This window comes from Triticum aestivum, chromosome 4B (genome assembly GCF_018294505.1).
Source record: "Triticum aestivum cultivar Chinese Spring chromosome 4B, IWGSC CS RefSeq v2.1, whole genome shotgun sequence".
Taxonomy (NCBI): Eukaryota; Viridiplantae; Streptophyta; class Magnoliopsida; order Poales; family Poaceae; genus Triticum; species Triticum aestivum.
This window is the reverse complement of record NC_057804.1, coordinates 62525153-62543792: the sequence shown is the minus strand read 5'-3', so window position 1 is coordinate 62543792 and position 18640 is coordinate 62525153.

The following is an 18640-nucleotide window of genomic DNA, read 5'->3' as shown; positions in this document are numbered from 1 at the left end:
GTTCATCCAGCCCTCCACGGGGTCGTCCTGTTCATCCAGCCCTCCACGGGGTCATCCTGTTCATCCAGCCCTCCACGGGGTCCTGTTCATCCAGCCCCAACCGGCTCGATCGATCGGGGTCCTATTCATCCACTCCCACCGCTCATTGTTCATCCACCCCCCCCCCCCGCGCAATGCTCACTGTTCATCCAGAGAGGCAGCATCGATCGGCTTCAGTTAGCAGCAGTAGCGAAGGAATCGATCGCTCGGGTTTAGTAACGCGTAGCCTGTAGTGCAATCGCTCGGGTTCAGTTGGAGCCCAACGCCTCGCTCGGGTTCAGTTAGAGCCAACGCCTCGCACACACGCGCGTACGTGTACGAGAGAAATGCGCATCGCTCAGCCCCCGACCACCCACCGTAACCGGGAACTCCCCAAAATTTTCCTCGCCCTCGCTTCTACCATGGTTTTTTCCGTCATGGACGGCCCAAAGAATGTCATGCAGCTGCGTCTCCGGCCCGCCCAGGATGAAAAGCCCATTTTCTGTCATGATTTTTTGTCATAGAAGTAGGAGCCCACCACTTCTATGATTATACTGGGTTTTGTCACAATTATCGTCATAGAAGTGTCATATGCATGACAGAAAAAAAATTCGTTCGACCCAAAATGTCATGGATGTGTCTTTTTTTGTAGTGTGCATTTCCCGTGCGACCTTTGTGCTCTTGGTCCTTTGTTGTTTTCTCTGCTTGTCCCTGTGGCTTGGGCTTTTCTCCGGCTTCCCTCTCTTGCCTTGCTCATGTGTGGTCGTGGCAGGTGGCTCTCACTGCCCGTGCACAAGTAGAGGGGTCAAAAGCTAGGCCCCTGCTTTTGTACACCGACAGGAGCCCCCGGGCCTGGGTCACACATAGGCGCAGCATGTTGTTGGGCCAGGCCCAGAACGGTGCGCAGGCAGTCGAGGCGGATTTTACCGCGGCCACTGTTCCGCCCGCTGCGCTTCCCCACGCCCCGCGTAGAACGCGCGATGTGGGGGTCGTGCGCGCATGACATGGGGATACTGGCATGTCTATCTGAGACCGCAAGGCCGCCCCCCATTTACTGGCCTCGCTCGGGAACCGTCGCTCCACGCGTCCCATTGCGTCCGCCCCTTGCGTCACGTTCGTTACATGCAGAGTGAATTACAGGCGCAGGGGTCGTGGGTAGTCACGCGCGTGCGGGTTGATTCCCTTGCACCTTCAGTGAAGCGGGGAGGGTGGTCGACTGCCCCGCCCGCTGTCACTCCAAGAGGCCGGATTGGCTGGGAGGAGGCGGCCGAGCCCCGCCCTAGCCTCTTTATAAAGAGGAGAGCGAGAGGGACGGTGCCCCTCAGTCCTTCGCCATCTGCCTCTCTCCATTCCTGCTTCCTTTCTTCTTCTGCCATGGCGAGGGGGCGTGGTGATGCTTCATCAGTGGCGACGTGGGTTTCGGCCAGACAACGCATCACTCCTCCCCACGAACTCGTAGCGGCGGAGCCGGCCGCTAGAGAGAGGGGGAGGGGGAGAGGCCGAGACCGCCGTGGAGCCCAGGGGACAGGAGGATGGGGTGGCAGATCCGCCTCACCCCCTCCAGCAGCCCTTCCTTCGATGGAGGGCCATGCTGGGGATAATCCGCGCGAATTCTTCGTCAGGCTGCGCTATCCACCACGCCGTTGCCTTTGCCTTCTGACCCCGTTTGCGCGGGAGATGGAGCTGGATCCGCCGCAGGCGCTGCGGCTACACATGAGGGGTTGCGGGAACAGCGGCACATGGGTCGACGTCGAGTTCCCCGCCCCCCATGTCATGTATCTTCACCAAGGGTGGAAGACCTTTGCTCGCCTCCACAGCTTAACGGACGGGCTCGCTCTCCATTTCAAACTAATGGAGGGCGGCCTCCTCTCCGTCAAGATCTTCGGGCACTTCGGGACCCGCGTGAGGTGCTGCGTAGAGAGCTCCTCCGATGATGAAGAGTCCTCCTCAAGAGAGAGTGGCGAGGAAGACAATGGCAGCGACGACGAGGGAAGCGGGCAGCAGGATGACGGGTCCAACTAGGCGTCGGGCGTCGCTCCGAGCGGCACCGGCGGCCCCATCATCCATGTTGCCGGCTCCTTGAACTTCTCGGGGTCGCCTCCTTGGGCGGCTGGCGTAGGGAGGCTGCGGAAGAGGAAGAGGACGAGCGGCGAGGCCATCAAGTCGGAGTACGTGGACACCGACGCCTTCGTCGTGTGTTGGCGTCCTGCCGCCTCGTCTTCGAGCTCTGCCTCCGGTGCCGCCATCATCCTCCAGCCCTCGGACGGCCACCGAGATATCCTCTTGGTGTCTTCTACCACTCGTAGCTCGCCTAGGCGCCCCTTTTGCCCTTTTGCCTTCTTGTTCCATTTCCTGAGGAGAGGGACAAGAAAGGGATTACGGGCACCTTATATCTTTTTAGTTCTGTAAGCCTTTGGGCCTTTGTTAGCTTTATAACTTGTATTCCCCTTGTTCATGTTTCTTATCTCGTATGGACTGTACCTGTACGGGATGTTTTTTAATGAAAAAGGGACGTTCGCCGGGATTACGTTCACGGGAGAAACCCACGGCAAGGGGTGAATCCCTGTCCTCTTTCAAGACAAACGTTTTTTTTCGCAGCAACAGGCCTTGCCGTCTCCCCACCTCGCTTGACCATTCTCACGCTCTTGGCGGGGAAAGGATGAGGGGGGCCTAGGCCCCTCGTTCCCCTCCTCTGCTGCCGCGGCTACGACCAGATCCGGACCCAAGAAATATCCTCGGGTGCCAAAAAGAGGGAGCACGGTAGCTCAGAGATGGAACGGGGTTTCACGCATCCCAGCCCATAACAAAACGCATGATAGGGGAATAAAGACTTATCTGGATCTGCAGCCCACGACGATCTTGGCTTGTCGTGGAGAGATCCTCGTTCTCGCGGCTCCTGGCAATTCTGGCTTGCCGGGGCCTGGGCGCCGGTCCGTTTCCTTCCTTCCAGAATAGCTCGGCAAGAATATTTACGTGTCCTGCAAACAAAAGAAGACATGGAAGGACAGAAATGCATACTCAACCTCTAAGCTAGGGGTTAGTCGCCGCCAAGTACTATCAACCCTAACCAAGGAAGAGACTCGACCTAGCATGCATGCTATAACTTAGGGCGCCAGCGCTTCATTTATTTATGCCCAGTGTCTGCGCCTGGCTCTGTACAAAGGGTTACATGCCTTGTCGGCAAGGCTTGTACAAAAGGATGGCTTGCCGGGAGGCCCGGCAGCCGCGCCTTGTGGGTAAAACTTGCGAAGATGCTCGATGTTCCAGGAATTGCTCACTGGGATGGCATCTTCGGTCTCCAGGAGGATTGCGCCGGGCCTGGTGACTCGCGTCACCCGATAAGGGCCTTCCTATTTCAGCGTCAACTTGTTGGAATTCTTGGCCGATAGAACGTGCCGAAGAACAAGGTCGCCTTCCTCAAAGCTCTGGGCATGAACCTTGTGGCTATGGTAGCGGCACAAAGCTTGCTGGTAGCATGCTGCTCTCACAGCCGCCTGGAGACGATCTTCCTCGAGGAGCGTTGCATCATCCTGCCGCAGTTGCTCTTGCTCAAGCTCATCATAAGCGAGCACTCAAGGTGACCCGTATTGAGTTCCGTGGGGAGAACTGCTTCTGCCCCGTAAACCATGGCAAAGGGTGTCTGGCCAGTGGCTCGATTTGGCGTTGTTCTGTTCGACCAAAGAACCGCCGGCAACTCCTCAATCCAGCGCCTTCCGCTCTTGCGCAGCCTATTAAAAGTTCTCGTCCTCAAGCCTCGCAGGACGTCAGTGTTTGCTCTCTCCGCTTGGCCATTGCTCCGTGGATGCGCCACGGAGGCAAAACAGGCCCTGCTGCCGAGATCCTCAATGTACTGCACGAAGGCATGGCTTGTGAACTGTGTGCCGTTGTTGGTGATGATCCTGTTGGGCACCCCAAAATGACAAGCTAGTCCCTTGAAGAACTTGATGGCTGACTGCGCCGTCACCTTCCTCACTGCCTCCACCTCTGGCCACTTTGTGAACTTGTCAATGGCAACGTACAAGTACTCAAAGCCCCCGACGGCGCGAGGGAAGGGGCCCAAAATGTCGAGCCCCCAGACCGAGAAGGGCTAGGAGAGAGGGATGGTTTGAAGGGCTTGGGCTGGTTGATGAAGTTTTTTCGAATGGAACTGGCACGCTTTACACTTGGTTACTAGTGCCGTTGCATCCTGGAGGGCGGTGGGCCAGAAGAAACCCTGCTGGAAAACCTTGCCGGCAAGGGCCCTTGAGCCTATGTGGGAGCCACATATGCCTCCATGTATCTCTGCCAACAGCTTCAGTCCTTCCTCCCGGGAGATGCACATCAATTTCACCCCATTCGGCCTTCTTCTGTATAGCATGTTATCAATGAACTGGTACAGAGCAGACCGGCGGGCTACTCTTTCTGCATCTTCCTGCTCCTCAGGAAGCTCTCCTTCTTGAAGGAATCGAACGGTGTGTTGTGCCCATGCCGAAGCCTGTGGCTCGACGGCAAGGACCAAAGGCATCTCTTCTGCCGCGGGGGCAGCCGCCTCCATGGCCATGACATGAGGTCGTGCCGGAGTCGGTTTCCCTGCGGCGGGATCGGCATCCACGGCAACATCTCCGCCGGCGGCTCTGGGGAGCTCGATGGGGAAGTACTTGACGGGGCCTAGCTTCCTTCGCTTGTTCTGCCCTGTGGACGGGCGAGCTGATGGTTGGGTTAACTGAAGCACAAAAGTACTTGTTTCCACAGGTATCTTGAGGGCGGCGCGCTTTGACAGGTAGTTAGCGATGTCGTTCTCCGCTCGAGGGACGTGCTCCACTTGTATACCGTCAAAACGCTCCTCCAGTTTCCTCACTTCATCCACGTAGGCTTCCATCAAAGGGCTATGATAATCCTTGTTGACCTGCCTAACGACGAGTTGCGAGTCACCCCTGACGATGAGCTTTTTGACTCCGAGGTCCGCCGCGATCCTGAGACCGGCGAGCAAACCCTCGTATTTGGCGGTGTTGTTGGTTGACATCTCCCGGGGAAAGTGCATTTGGATGACGTACTTGAGGTGCTCCCCGGTGGGCGCGACAAGCAGCACACCAGCATCGGTGCCTTGCAGCGAGAAAGCCCCATCAAAGTACATGACCCAGTCACCACTTGTTTCCTCGTTGGGGAGAGTGGTCTCTTGTACCTCTTCGTCTGGTGTCGAGGTCCATTCTGCAACAAACTCCGCCAAGACTCTGCTCTGGATTGTCGAGGTGCTTTCGAACTTCAAGCCGAAACTCGACAGCTCTAGGGCCCATTCCACGATCCTTCCTATTGCATCTGGGTTGTGTAGTATCCATTGTAATGGAAGGCAGGTAACCATGGTGATCTCGTGTGCCTGGAAGTAGTGGCGTAGCTTCCTCGAGGCCATAAGGAGGCCGAAGAGCAACTTTTGTACACCTGGGTACCTCGACCTAGCCCCCTGTAGGAGGGAGCTGACGAAGTAAACTGGGTGCTGCACCATCTTCTTTCTTTGCATCACTTCACCTAGCCACGCGGGTCTTGTCGCACCGGCGTCAGGCTTGCCGGGATCGGGCCCTGCCGGGGAGGGTTCCGACCCGCCAGCCGTTGGACCTGCCGCCGCTGCCGTCTTCCCGTCAACCTCTCTCTGTGCCACCAATGCGGCGCTAACCACTTGATTTGTTGCCGCTAGGTATAGCAGCAACGGCTCTTGTGGTTTAGGTGCAACTAGCACCGGGGTAGAGGAAAGGTACTTCTTCAAATCTGGCAACGCCGCCTCGGCCTCTGGGGTCCACTCCACCAGGCCCGTCTTCTTCAGGATCTTGAAGAAGGGGAGGGCATGCTCCGCGGACTTGGAGATGAATCTGCTCGTGGCGGCAACGCAGCCAGTGAGCCGACGCACGTCCTTGATCCGCTTGGGTGCCTCAATCTGCTCGATAGCCTTAATCTTGTCCGGGTTGGCCTCAATCCTGTGCTGCGACACAAAGAACCCGATAATCTTGCCGGATAGGACACCGAAGATACAATTCTCAGGGTTCAATTTGAGGTTAATCTTGCCCAGGTTTCTAAAGGTCTCCTCCAAGTCTTGTATGAGCGTTGCTTTGTCCTTGGTTTTGACCACTATGTCATCCATATAAGCTTCCATATTTCTATGTAGCTAGGGTTCAAAACCAATCTGGACTGCTCTTGCAAACGTTGAGCCAGCACTGTTCAACCCGAAAGGCATCCGTAAAAAGCAGTACGTACCACATGGGTGATGAACGCTGTCTTTTCTTCGTCTTCCTTTGTCATGAAGATCTGGTGGTATCCCGAGTAGGCGTCGAGGAATGATAACAGGTCACACCCTGCCGTGGAGTCAACAATCTGGTCGATGCGCGGTAACGGGAAGGGATCCTTTGGACAAGCTTTATTGATGTCTATGTAATCAATACACAGCCTCCACTTCTCGTTTCCCTTGCGCACTACTACCGGATTGGCCAACAACGTCGGATGGAGCACTCCTCTTACCAAGCCTGCCGCCTCTAGCCTCCTAATTTCTTCCGTGATGAACTCTTGCCTCTCCAGAGCTTGCTTCCTGACCTTCTGCTTGACGGGCCGCGCATGGAGGACAGACAGCAAGGTGGTACTCAATCACTTCCCTGGGAACGCCGGGGATGTCGGAGGCTTGCCATGCAAACACATCGACATTCGCCCACAAGAAAGTGACAAGCTCGCTTTCCTATTTGTTGTCGAGGGTGGAGCCTATGACGAAAGCCCCACCCGTGCTGTCCTCCTTGACGGGCACCCTCTTGGTCTTTGGCGGTGCAGCTCTGGGCTTCTTGCTCCCGTCGGCGGAGCTTTCTGGCACGTCCTCGACGGCAGCACAACACCCCAAAGAGGTGCGCTTGCCGGAGTGGGTGCGAGAGGTCTCGCCAATCTTCCTCCCTCTCGGGGCTCTATCGGCAGGAGCAGGTGCCTTGGCGGCAGCTGCTGCAACCGCTTCCCGGTAGAGTTGGTTGGCGCATATCAACGCATCTTTCTTGTCGGAGGGGACGGTGATGATGTCCATCGGCCTGGGCATCTTCAACATGTTGTAGGCGTAATGTGAAGCTGCCATGAACTTGGCTAGTGCCAGGCGGCCAAGAATCCTATTGTAGGGTAAGGGGATTTCGGTTACATCGAAAACAATCCTCTCCGTTATGTGATTCAGCTCGCCTCCGAAGGTCACAGGCAGCGTGACCTTTCCTTTCGGCTGGCTCCTCCCCGGGTTAACCCCTTGGAACGTGCTTGTTTCCTCGAGGTCTCCATCAGGGATCTGCAACTTTTTGACCACGGCAAGCGAGATCAAGTTCAGGCCGGCCCCGCCGTCGACCAACATCCTTGTCACCTTGAGGTTGCGGATCGTTGGGGAAACCAACAATGGCAAGCACCCGACCGTAGTAGTGCGGTCGGGGTGGTCCTCGGAATCAAAGATGATAGGCGTGCTGGACCATTTCAGCGGCTTCCGCGCGTCGAACGATGGCTCCACTGCTGTGATCTCACGCGCCCACTGCTTGAGCGGGCGGTGGGATGTATGCAGCGAGGTGCCACCATCGACGCACATGGCCTCTGTGGCTTTCTGGAACTCGTGATCGCCGGACTCGTCGTCCCCGTCGTGATCATCAGCTTCTTGTTTCTTGTCGCGGCCCCTGGCGGGCCTCTCCTGCTGACTGTCCTTGCCGCGACGGCCTCCTTGGCCGCCACGTTTCTTGCCGGGCCCCTCGGCACCATCTTGGCCCTTCTCCTTGTCCCTCTGCTCATACTTGGCCTTCTACTTCTCAGCGAGCAGCTCTACTTGCCGGAAGTGCTGGAGGTCATGGCCCTTAGTGCGGTGGATCTTGCAATACTGCTTGTCGGAGCCTCCTGGCTTGTCGGCGGCCGCCAAGGCCCGACAGGCGACACACCCGGCAACCTCCTTGCCGGGGTCGCTTGCCTTGGTCTTCTCTGTGGCGCCGGTGTCGTCGGATCCCTCGACGGCAAGCATGGCCTTGCCCTTGCGTTTCCTGTTACGGCATCGACCCTTCTTTGCTGGGGTGGCGGTATCACCGGTGGTATCGATTTCCGCGCCGGCATCTTTGTCGGGGTACTTCCTTCCCTCTTCAGCGCGAGCGCATCGGTCGGCTAGAACATAGAGCTTGGCCACATCCTTAACCTTGTTCATTGCCAGCTCTTCACGCATCTTGCGATTGCACATGTTCTGGTGGAACGCACTGATCACGACGGCGGGATGAACATCGGGGATGTTGTACTGCATCCGGCTGAACCTCTGGATGTACTTGCGCATGTTTTCTCCTTCCTTCTGGGGGATGATGTGTATATCACTCGCCTGGCCATGAGCTTGGTGACCTCCAGTAAAGGCGCCAACAAACTCATGGCACAGATCCGCCCAAGAAGAGATGTAATCCATCGGCAAGTGCATCAACCATGACATGACATTAGGCTAGAGTGCCAACGAGAAGTAATTGGCAAACACCTTATCGTCGCGGGCCCCAGCAGCTTGCATCGTGATGGTGTAGATGCTGAGGAATTCCGACGGGTGAGTCTTGCTGTTGTACTTCTCGCCAACATCCGGCTTGAAAGTGCGGTGGGAGGGCCACTGGAACCGCTGCAGATCATGGGTGAAAGCCGAACAATCCACCTCGTAGGGTAGGCCACCATAGCCCCCCGGCGCTGGGTGGTCCGTAGTGGGCCCTGCCCGCCTGTCCGACTGGTGGCGCGCATCACGTCGGCGCTCGATGGTGGTTCGAGCGTCCTCATGAGCCCGCTCCTGAAGGACTTGGTGCTGATCGCGGTTGGTTCGTGGGTCGGACGACGCGATGGAGACATCATCACGAGCATCGCCACGATGGGTCGCCGCCCGCGGCGGCCGGTGCTGAGGAGGGGAATACACCATAGCCGCATCGCCTTCGGCTCGGCCCCTGCTAGCAGGGGGTGGCACGACGGAGCGACGGCCCACGGGTTTCGCTGGTCACAGCTTATCGTCGTTGGCGATGCCGACGAGGCTCCGGACAGTGGCACTCCATTCATCAAGCTTTTCCGCCATGGGGGGAAAGTCAAGGAGGAGTTGCGCACTCGCCAGGGCTTCTGCTGGCGTGGGTGGCGGCGAGAGTTGGGTGGACCGCGATGCGCTTCGACTCCTAACCACGTTAGAAGGAGCCTCATCACAGCTCCGCAACCGCCCGCCACCTTCATCGGCGCCTCGGTGTGCACGTTGGCCTCCCTCATCCTGCGAAGGATGCATAGGGCTTTTCCTAGGGCGGCGCCCTATGCCACCAGCAGGGCGGCGCCGCTCATCATGTATGATTTGAGAGGAGCACGCCGTAGGTGCTGGCGTTGGTGTCTTGGAGGTCGTCGCGCCATCGGTAGGCGGCACGAGGACGCCCCTGGAGGGCCCCGCACCGCCCACAGGGGGCTCGATGTCGTTTCCAGGGCCGGCGCCACGCGGATCGTCGCCCGTCGCACAGGCGGCCCCGCCTATCGGGCCCGGACTGCCAGGGTGATGCGGGTGTTCGCGGGCCGTGCTGCGGGTTCTCTCTGCGACTGGCCCGCTACTGGCCCGCACCGGCGACAACAGTCTGGTTCTGGATGAGCCAATCGCCGTGGTCGTCTTCTTCTTAGGAGCCATGGCAATGATGAACTGCTAGGCCTACCCCTAGGCCAGATTCTCACAATTTGCGTCCCCTACCTGGCGCGCCAAAGATGTCGGTGGAAAATGACACCTATGGGATCACTGTAATCCCTTCTACGGTTGTGGGGCGTGGAATCGTGAGAAGAGCGGGACTAGCGGATGGCACAAAGGGGATTTACCCAGGTTTGGGCTGCAAAGATGCGTAAAACCCTACGATCCTACTTTGGTGGTTGTATTAGTGGTCTTGAGCTCTCGAACTAGCTCTAGGTGTTGCGAGGTTCAAAAGAGCCTAATCCCCCCTCAGTATGCCATGGGCCTCCTTTTATAGGCGAAAGGGGCTGCCACAGTGGCACACAGGAGGTGGAAAGTGCTACAGTGTTATCGCTAGCATTACAGAACAAGACGCATTACATGCGAGGCTTAGGTGTCCTTCACTTTATCGAGGGACGGGGGTGAGGCCCGTCCCGTTCGTCGCCGCCCCTCCCGGCTTCGACACGTGCCCCGGCCAGCAACGCATGCAGCGCCATGTAGGCAAGCAGGCAGCTGAGGTGGCGCGGTGGTTGAGCCTCCACGAAGGTCTGCATGCTGCCACACAGGTGCTTACCCAGCTGGTTGGGTCGGCGGCTGCGTACGAACGGCGGTAGGAACTTGGCTGGTGCGGGCCTGGCAGTGGCCATGCCGGTGCGCTTGGCGATGGTCTTGCCGGGTGGGCCGGCAAGGGTATTGCCATGGCGTGCTGGCTTCCCCGGCAAGGATCTTTCCAGGGGCCCTGTGGGTTTCTTCGGTGGGGATGGTTGCCTTCCTATCCTCTTTTGATCTTGATTGCCCTTTGTCTTCACAAAGATCTGCCTGCCACCACGAAGGTGCCTCCCAAACCCTGTCCCAACGCGACTGCTCAGTGTTGGTGGGCTCGAAGGTGGCTCGCTCAGTGGGTGTGGATGAGCTGCCCCGACAAGGATCTTGCCGGGGCTGCTGAGGCTGCCCTCGGCAAGGGTCCTTGCCGGGTCAACCTGCATTGCCCGTGCGACCTTTGTGGTCTTGGTCCTTTGTTGTTTTCTTTGCTTGTCCCTGTGGCTTCGGCTTTTCTCCGGCTTCCCTCTCTTGCCTTACTCATGTGTGGTCGTGGCAGGTGGCTCTGACTGCCCGTGCACAAGTAGAGGGGTCAAAAGCTAGGCCCCTACTTTTGTACACCGACACTTTCCTTTCCGTATCCCCGTGATTTCTTCTTTTGTTTTTGGATTTGACCCGAAAATTTGTTATGTGTGTTATCCTTGTGTGGGATATGTACAACATCATCACCGATAGAGGAGAAGGGCTTCATCGGGCAAGGCAAGGTGCATGGTGGTATGCTCGGTCTCTATCCTCGGCGTCTTCTGTTGGTCGTGCGATGGCAGCGGTGCTGTTTGGCATCGGCTACAAAACAACCATAGTGAGCTCCTTGCTCCTCGCCTCCGGTTGCTCTTAGCCATGACTATGGTGGTTGCTCTTAGACAGAAAATGTTTATGACCTGTGAACTCAACATAATGTACCTGACCTTGGGTGTCTTAAAATTTCTCCTGTCTTGATCCAGGAGATCCAGGGACTCCTCTGCACCATTCGTGTCAAGGCGGATTCAAGAGGGTGGTTAGATTCATGATTTAGAATGGTGCATTCCTGCCCCTGATTTGAATGATCACAGGTTCAATCTTGTTCTGCTCTCTAAAGTTTGCACTTTTGTTCAGTCTAGACTTCCGTAGCAAAATAACTCTCTCTAATGTTCAACACTAGGAGGGTGGGGGTTCGATTTAACTGTTTATTAAGTTTCTTAGTTAGATTTGTTGTTCATGCCATTGTGTAGCTTCCAATAATATCCAATTGTGTCGTTTTCTTAGTCTGAGTACTGAAGGTGCTGCTCTAATATTCAGTCGAGTTCTCAAATTACAAATTGCTTCTTTCTAGATTTGAGTTCCCAGATAGATGGAGCCCACCTCCGTCTGCGTGCCGAGCTGATGATTTTGTGCCAGGGGCTTACCCATGACTTGCTGTAGATGCTTTGCTTGGCATAGTCATAGCTGCACATTGCTTGCCTGTGTGGAATAAGAAGAATGATCTGCATAGTTTCTTGCTTGCTTTTAGTTTGTTTGGCATGCAAATTAACTCATATGTGTTGGCTTTAAGTTGTTTTCTTTGTTTTGTTGAGGTGAAGAGCTATGAGAGGCAAGATAAGATTTTTAACCTTAGCTATCCAGGCTTAAGGGAAGATAAACCAAGAGCAAGCAACTAGGTTGGCTGTCCACAACAAGCAAGGGACATGGGAGCTGGATGGAGCTACCCATGTCCATGACTGGATGGAGCTGCTCATGTCCATGACTGGCTTACCCATGACTCCCTGTAGATGGTTTGCTTGGCTTAGTCGTAACTGGGCGTGTGGTGTGGCCTAGAGGGCTAAGCCTGCGTTTTGGTCTGGATAAAGCTCAACAACCCAAATTTGCATTGGTGGAAGTCATGGTGGAAGTCGATGATTTCTTCTATCACTCATTTACATGATCGGAATATAGCTCAACACCCCAAATTTGCATTGGTTCTGATATACTTATTTGCAAATATATAATAATTTGAGTCTCATTTCATTCTTGGAATTTCAGGACACGCATTTGTTTGTGAATGAGTTTGTAGTGCCTAGCTTAAAATATTTGATCTGGTTAGGCCATGCTTTGCAAGCTATAGTACACAAATTCGAAATTTCTTTGTCCATGTTTCTAGAAGTAATGATTGCTCTTTTTATCTCACGGCTGATAAAATTTGTGCAGTTTTGAGAACTCCCCAAATTCGAGGCCGAGCTTGTGCATCGTTGTGAGAAGCTGGTTAGTTCCTCTCCCACACATTTTGCATCTAAAAGATTGTCATGCTTGTGCTAGTATTTGTTGTGGATGAATTACCCAGATTTCAACATATATTCGTGATGTGCGTGTAGGACATGGATAGGAAGATAAGGCGTGACTGGGACAGAGTGGTGCAGCGTACATACGATGGCGGGAAGATCGAGCAGCTCGTCGTGCTAGAAGGGAAGATCAAGAAGCTGCTGGAGTAAATCGAGTCACCCGCCGACACCAGCAAGATTGGCGAGGCCAGGATGCTCATGAGGAAGGTGTTGTGCTCACTCACAAAATCCCCTCACATTTTTCTTTTCTTGCTTTACCTATAGACAGATGGTAGGTGCCTCAGCAACCAAGTTTTCTTTCTGTTCCTGGATTGCAGGTGAACATTCTGAACCTCGAGAATGTGGCATTGATAGATAGAGACCAAGGTCCCCATGATCCCACAGTAGAAGATGGAGCTCTGAGAATATTGCAGCTCGTTTCTGGTGGCCAATGGCTTGATTTGTTCTATGGTGATGTCATGTTCATGCTCTGGCTTGGTTGGGGTGTTGAGGAAATGGTATGGCTTAGGCTTCCCGTGTATTTCTATACCATGGTCAATTGTAGGGTTAGCACTCATGTTATGTTTAGTTGATTTCCTCACTGTATGATAATTGTTTCGGTTTAAGTTACCTGCTTCCCATCATTTATGGGTCACAATTTAGGTCATTTCCAATATTAACAGTTCTGTAGGTGAAACTTTGACCATCTGTTCCTATAAAATTATGTTGCTGCAAATGAAGCCAAGTATTGATTATAAACATATATTTCATGATAATCTAGAAGTATTGATCTGTTGTAGATGTTGGTATTGTTCTATATTGATAGTTGTGATCAAACATTAAAATGTTTCGCTAGCACAGATTCTAAAACAACCTACATTGTGATTTGGAGGTGGTATATATCTCTTATCCATCATTTATTTCTGTATAAACAATTGTGAATACATTATGACAGATGGTGCCAATCTGAAGGTAGCCCCTAACATCCTAGCAAAGATGGTACCCATGAGCTTGAGCGCCTTTGCGCCCAGCTAGATGAAAAAACCTCAAGGAGGCGGTGCTGCTCGGCATCGGCTACAAAACAGCTACGGTAAGCTCTTCTAGCTCCTCTCCTTCCACTACTACTTGCCTCCGGTTGAGCTGAGCTCGTGGCCATCAAGCCACTGCTATCATGGTAGCTCTGGGTTCATGGCCATCTTGCCAAGGCCATCGATGATTCACCTTTGTTCTCCTTGCATAATAATGAAGTAGGTGATGTGCCTTAGAATGTTTAAGGCTTCCCACATGAGCTAATTAGGTCCTCTTCATTGCTAATTGACTCTTCTCCCATCTAGGATTCACTGTTCTAGTTGTGCTTCTTCTGTCATTTAGTTGTTTAGGACTACAATCGTATTACTTTTCCTTGATGTTGTGAATACCAATTGATCCGCTAAATAGGTTCTGGTTATAGTACATGATATCACTGTGTGATGTGCATGTCTGGGTCTTCTTTGTGGTACATGATATCACTATGATTTGCATGCTTGGGTATGTTTGGACTGGATTCACTAAATAGCATGGTTTACTCCTATGCTAAGGGTGAATACAAGTGTTTGTGAAGTTGTGTTTTGTATATGATTTCCCTGTTCCATCAAACCATGTCGTTTAGCCACAAGCCATTGTAAATGCCAACTATTATAAATCACCACTCACTTGAGCAGTGAACTAATGCCTTCCTTGTTTTTCTAGTATACACTAGTGCTATATGATGGACCAAATTGGTCTCTTATTATACTTCTGTGAAGCATGCTTTAGTCATCTTCTCTTACATATGCAATCTAGCCCATGTGTATGTGCGGTGATCATGTTAACTACTCACAAATTGGATGTAATAAGATATTATATTAAGGGATGGAGGGAGTATCTTACAAGAAACATTACCATGTGTGTGTGTGATGTCTTTGACACTGTTTGAATCCCCATCCATGTTGCGATGCGTGTGCAGCTACTGATCGGGAATCAGGCATTGGCGACGACTGCATGGGGTAAGTCCATGGAGCCCTGCTCCAGCAGCAAGGACGGGTTCCTTTTCTTTCTGGATCCCATGATTTCTTCTTTTGTTTTTGGATTTGAGCTCAAAGTTTGTTATGTGTTGTCGTTCTTCGGGCCGTGTACAACATCATCAATCATCACTGATGTAGGGGAGAAGAGCTTCATCGGGCAAGTCAAGGTGCACCGGGGGTAGGCTCAGTCTCTGGCCTCGGCATCTTCCGTTGGCTCCGCTGTTGTGTGATGGTGGTGGTGGTGTTCGACATTGGCTACAAAACAACCACAGTGAGTTCCTTTGCTCCTCACATTCAGTTGCTCTTAGCCACTACTACGGTGGTTGCTCTGGGTTCATGGCCACTCTGCCATGGTCCATGATTAGACAGAAAATTTGTATTGCCTGTCAACTCAACATAATCTATCTGACTCTGGGTGTCTTTAAATTTCTCTTTTGTCTTGATCCAGGAGATCCAGTGACTCCTCTGCACCATTCATGTCAAGGGAAGGACTCAAGAGGGTGGTCAGGTTCCTGATTGAGAACGGTGCTCCCCCCCCCCGACCAGGTCCAATCCTCCCCTCCACTACTGCTTTGTTCTTTGATGTTTGCACTTATGGTCCAGTCTGGACTTCCATAGCAAAATAACTCTCTCTGATGTTCAGCAAAATAAATCTCTCTGATGCTCACTAGTAGGAGTGTGGGGGTTCGATTAACTATTTACTTAGTTTCTTAGGTAGATTTGTTGTTAATGCCATTGTGTAACCTCGTGTAGCTTCCAGTAATAATCAAGCTGTGTTATTTTTCTGAGTTTGAGTATCGAAGGTGCTACTTCAAATTATGAATTGCTTCTTTCCAGATTCGAGTTCCCAGATAGATGAAGCCAACCTCCGTCTTGCTTTGGTGGTGATTCTATGCATGGGCCTTACTCATGAGTCATGACTCCCTGTAGATGCAAATGCTTTGCTTGGCTTAGTCATAACTATACATTGCTTGCTTGTGTGGAATAATAAGAAGAATGATCTGCATAGTTTCTTGCTTGCTTGTAGTTTTTTTGGCATGCAAATTAATTCATATGTGTAGGCTTTAAGTTGTTTTCTTTGTTTTGCTGAGACGAAGAACTGCTAGCTGTGAAAGGCAAGGGAAGATAAAGCTTAGCTATCTAGGCTTAAAGGAAGAGAAACCAAGAGCAAGCAACTAGGTTGGCTGTCCACAACAAGCAAGGGACATGGGAGCTGGATGGAGCTGCCCATGTCAATGACTGGTTTCTTGGTGTGTGTGATAAACTGGTTGTTGTACATCTCTGTTAGGCGGTAACCATGTGAAATACAAAATATAGTCGCGCCCTTGCATTTCTTTCTTCCTTTCTTTCGTTCTAGAAGAGATATCGTCCATCCGGGTAATGGTATGGATGGATGGTATAGGACGAGGCAAAGCATGCAAGTTGTTGTATTTCTACTCTCAACAATATGTTTTGATATATAGTACCATTGGTACAAGAGAATGTTTATCAAATTTCTGGCCACCTGGATGAATATCCAGAGAAACATTGATGTATATTTTGATCGATCAACCTTGATTTGATTGATTGATTGAGGTTCTGACCAAATAAAATCATGTCATGTATCTCCGTTTGTGCCTTTATTCTCGCTTATGCATCGATTGCATGTGTGCTCCTTTGTTGTTTGTGTATGAGAAACATTCACTAGTTTACAAATCCTGGTATTGACGATGGTGTAGGAGGGAAAGCACAAAACCTGGTTGGAAAGGTGACGATACAAAGGAAATGGGAATAGGTGTTAAGCTTGTTTTTTTGAGGAATCAAGGTCTGTGCTTTGTGTTGTTGGCTGCAAAATTGAACTAGTTTGTTCTTTGATTATGCTAAAGAAATGAAGAAGTGAATTTCTTGTTTGGACGAGATATAAAATTCTTCAGTTTGATATCTAAATTGTTGACAATAGTAGTGGCCAAAATGATATGCTAAAGAAAGAATAAACATGTGGCTGCTTGGCTGGCCTATTCATGAGGCAAACGACAGCCAGCCGACAGCAAAATGGCCATGATCATGTCCAACCAGTCAGCAGCAAGTCTCAGGTTGCTCAAACTAGTATGTTGATGTTCCAGTAAGTAAAGGACAATTGTAGGGCCAAAGTAAAAAGGGGGGGGGCATGGATATATTTTCTTTGAGAAATCTCGCCCAAATTTTATTAATTCATAACAATGTTCATAGGATCGGTTGTGCCGTCGAACACTTCTGCCGAAGACCCCAGTAGATAAGCAAAAGAGAGAGATATAAAAGTTTCTCTCCAGACCGTTGTAAATAGTAGTTCTGTCACGTACTCTATCCCTCCTCCAGGACGTTTTCAATAATAGTCCTATCACACAATAAGAGATCCCTAGTATCCCTCCTCCCTATGGAAAGAAACGAGGCATCCCCTCGAAAAAAGGAAAAAAAGAAGGATAGATAACAGGTAGAGAGAGATGTAAAAGTTTTTCTCCAACCGTTGATAATAAATAGTCCTATATGTCTGGCCGTTAGTCCATCCAATGGATTCTATCCATCCCTAGTATCCCTCCTCCCTATGGAAAGAAACTAGGTAGCCCCTCAAAAAAAGGAAGAAAAAAAGGATAGATAATAGATAATAGGCAGAGAGAGATGTAGAAGTTTTTCTCCAACCGTTGATAATAAATAATCCTATGTCTGGCCGTTAGTCCATCCAATGGATTCTATCCATCCCTAGTAACCCTCTATTATATACCCCTCCATATGGAAAGAAACGAGGACTTAACTCCTCCCTGGTTTCTAGGCGTCGTCTCCTCATATATCCATCGATCCCTAGTTTCCTTCCGCATGCCACTGATTCATCATCCACTCGTTGTGCCTCACGCGGATCGACCTGGCATCCAATGCCTCCCCGTGTTTCTCTCTTGTTAGTAGCACGCCTTCCTCTTCCTATAAATCTCTATCCAGTTCGTCCTCCCCACGTCCCCCCTTCCTCTCCATCTGCCCTTCACTCCTCATCTACAAGACTACAACACATGCATACATGAAGACCCAAAGCTGAGCCACACAGTTCCGATGATGCACTGCCTGCAGCAGCATCGATCGACGATGTCGTGTCATGTTGAACATGGCTTATGGGTTTGACCTCCCCTCTTGCGGTACCCTTTCTCTTGATCTGACCTTCTTTCTTCGAAGAAATAAATCTTGAGATGGTTCTACTCAAAATAGATGATTTTTCTTTCTTGTGGTGTAGCACATGGCTCTACTTAATTAGGGGACATGCATGCACCCATCCAAAGATGAAGTTGCCGGGCAACAACGAGCTAGCTAGCGGGATTTGGATGCATGTATGTTCCTGTGGAGGATGGATTAGGTGTTTGTTGAAAGTTAAAAGTATTGGGATGTAGATATAGGTATGACATATTCAAATATGCCATCTTATGAAACATTTGTTGTAGACAGACACCATCAAAGGAGTACAAATCAAGTTTATCCTAATTAAACCAATAGGTATGAGTGGTTTGCTATCTAAAAGAACAAGTTTATCCTCATTAAGGTTTTGAACAAAAACCATAGAAGCCATACGAAGTATGGTGAGTATAGAAATGCTAGGTTGCTGTCGCTAAACGAGGTGGGGTCTGCAGTCACAACTCTCGCTTTAGACATACAAAATAAAGCCACATTTACCTAAGTAACCGTAGCTTTGCACATGTTTGTTTGTTATCTTATTCTGATAATCAAGGTAGAGAAAACAGTTCAGGATATTAGTAGCTAGCAAAGGGGTTATGTTTCTGTTTCGGCCTTTGTTTCTCTTTTATATCCGGTACCTACCAATACCAACAATAGCTAAAGGTCCAACTTGTGTTTATAATTTAATTATACACACTACTTATTCTCAACCAAGGTCAAGAGATTTGTACTTTATGTATAAACTTTAGTTCACCAAACACAAGCTCCCACAGTAAAAAAAAAGGTATGCCAGGGATTCCAACTTGATCGACTAGCAAAGAAGTTGAAAGATGAGCTAGTCAATGATAATGAGAAGACAATATGTTGTAGATAACTTGAGAGTCATG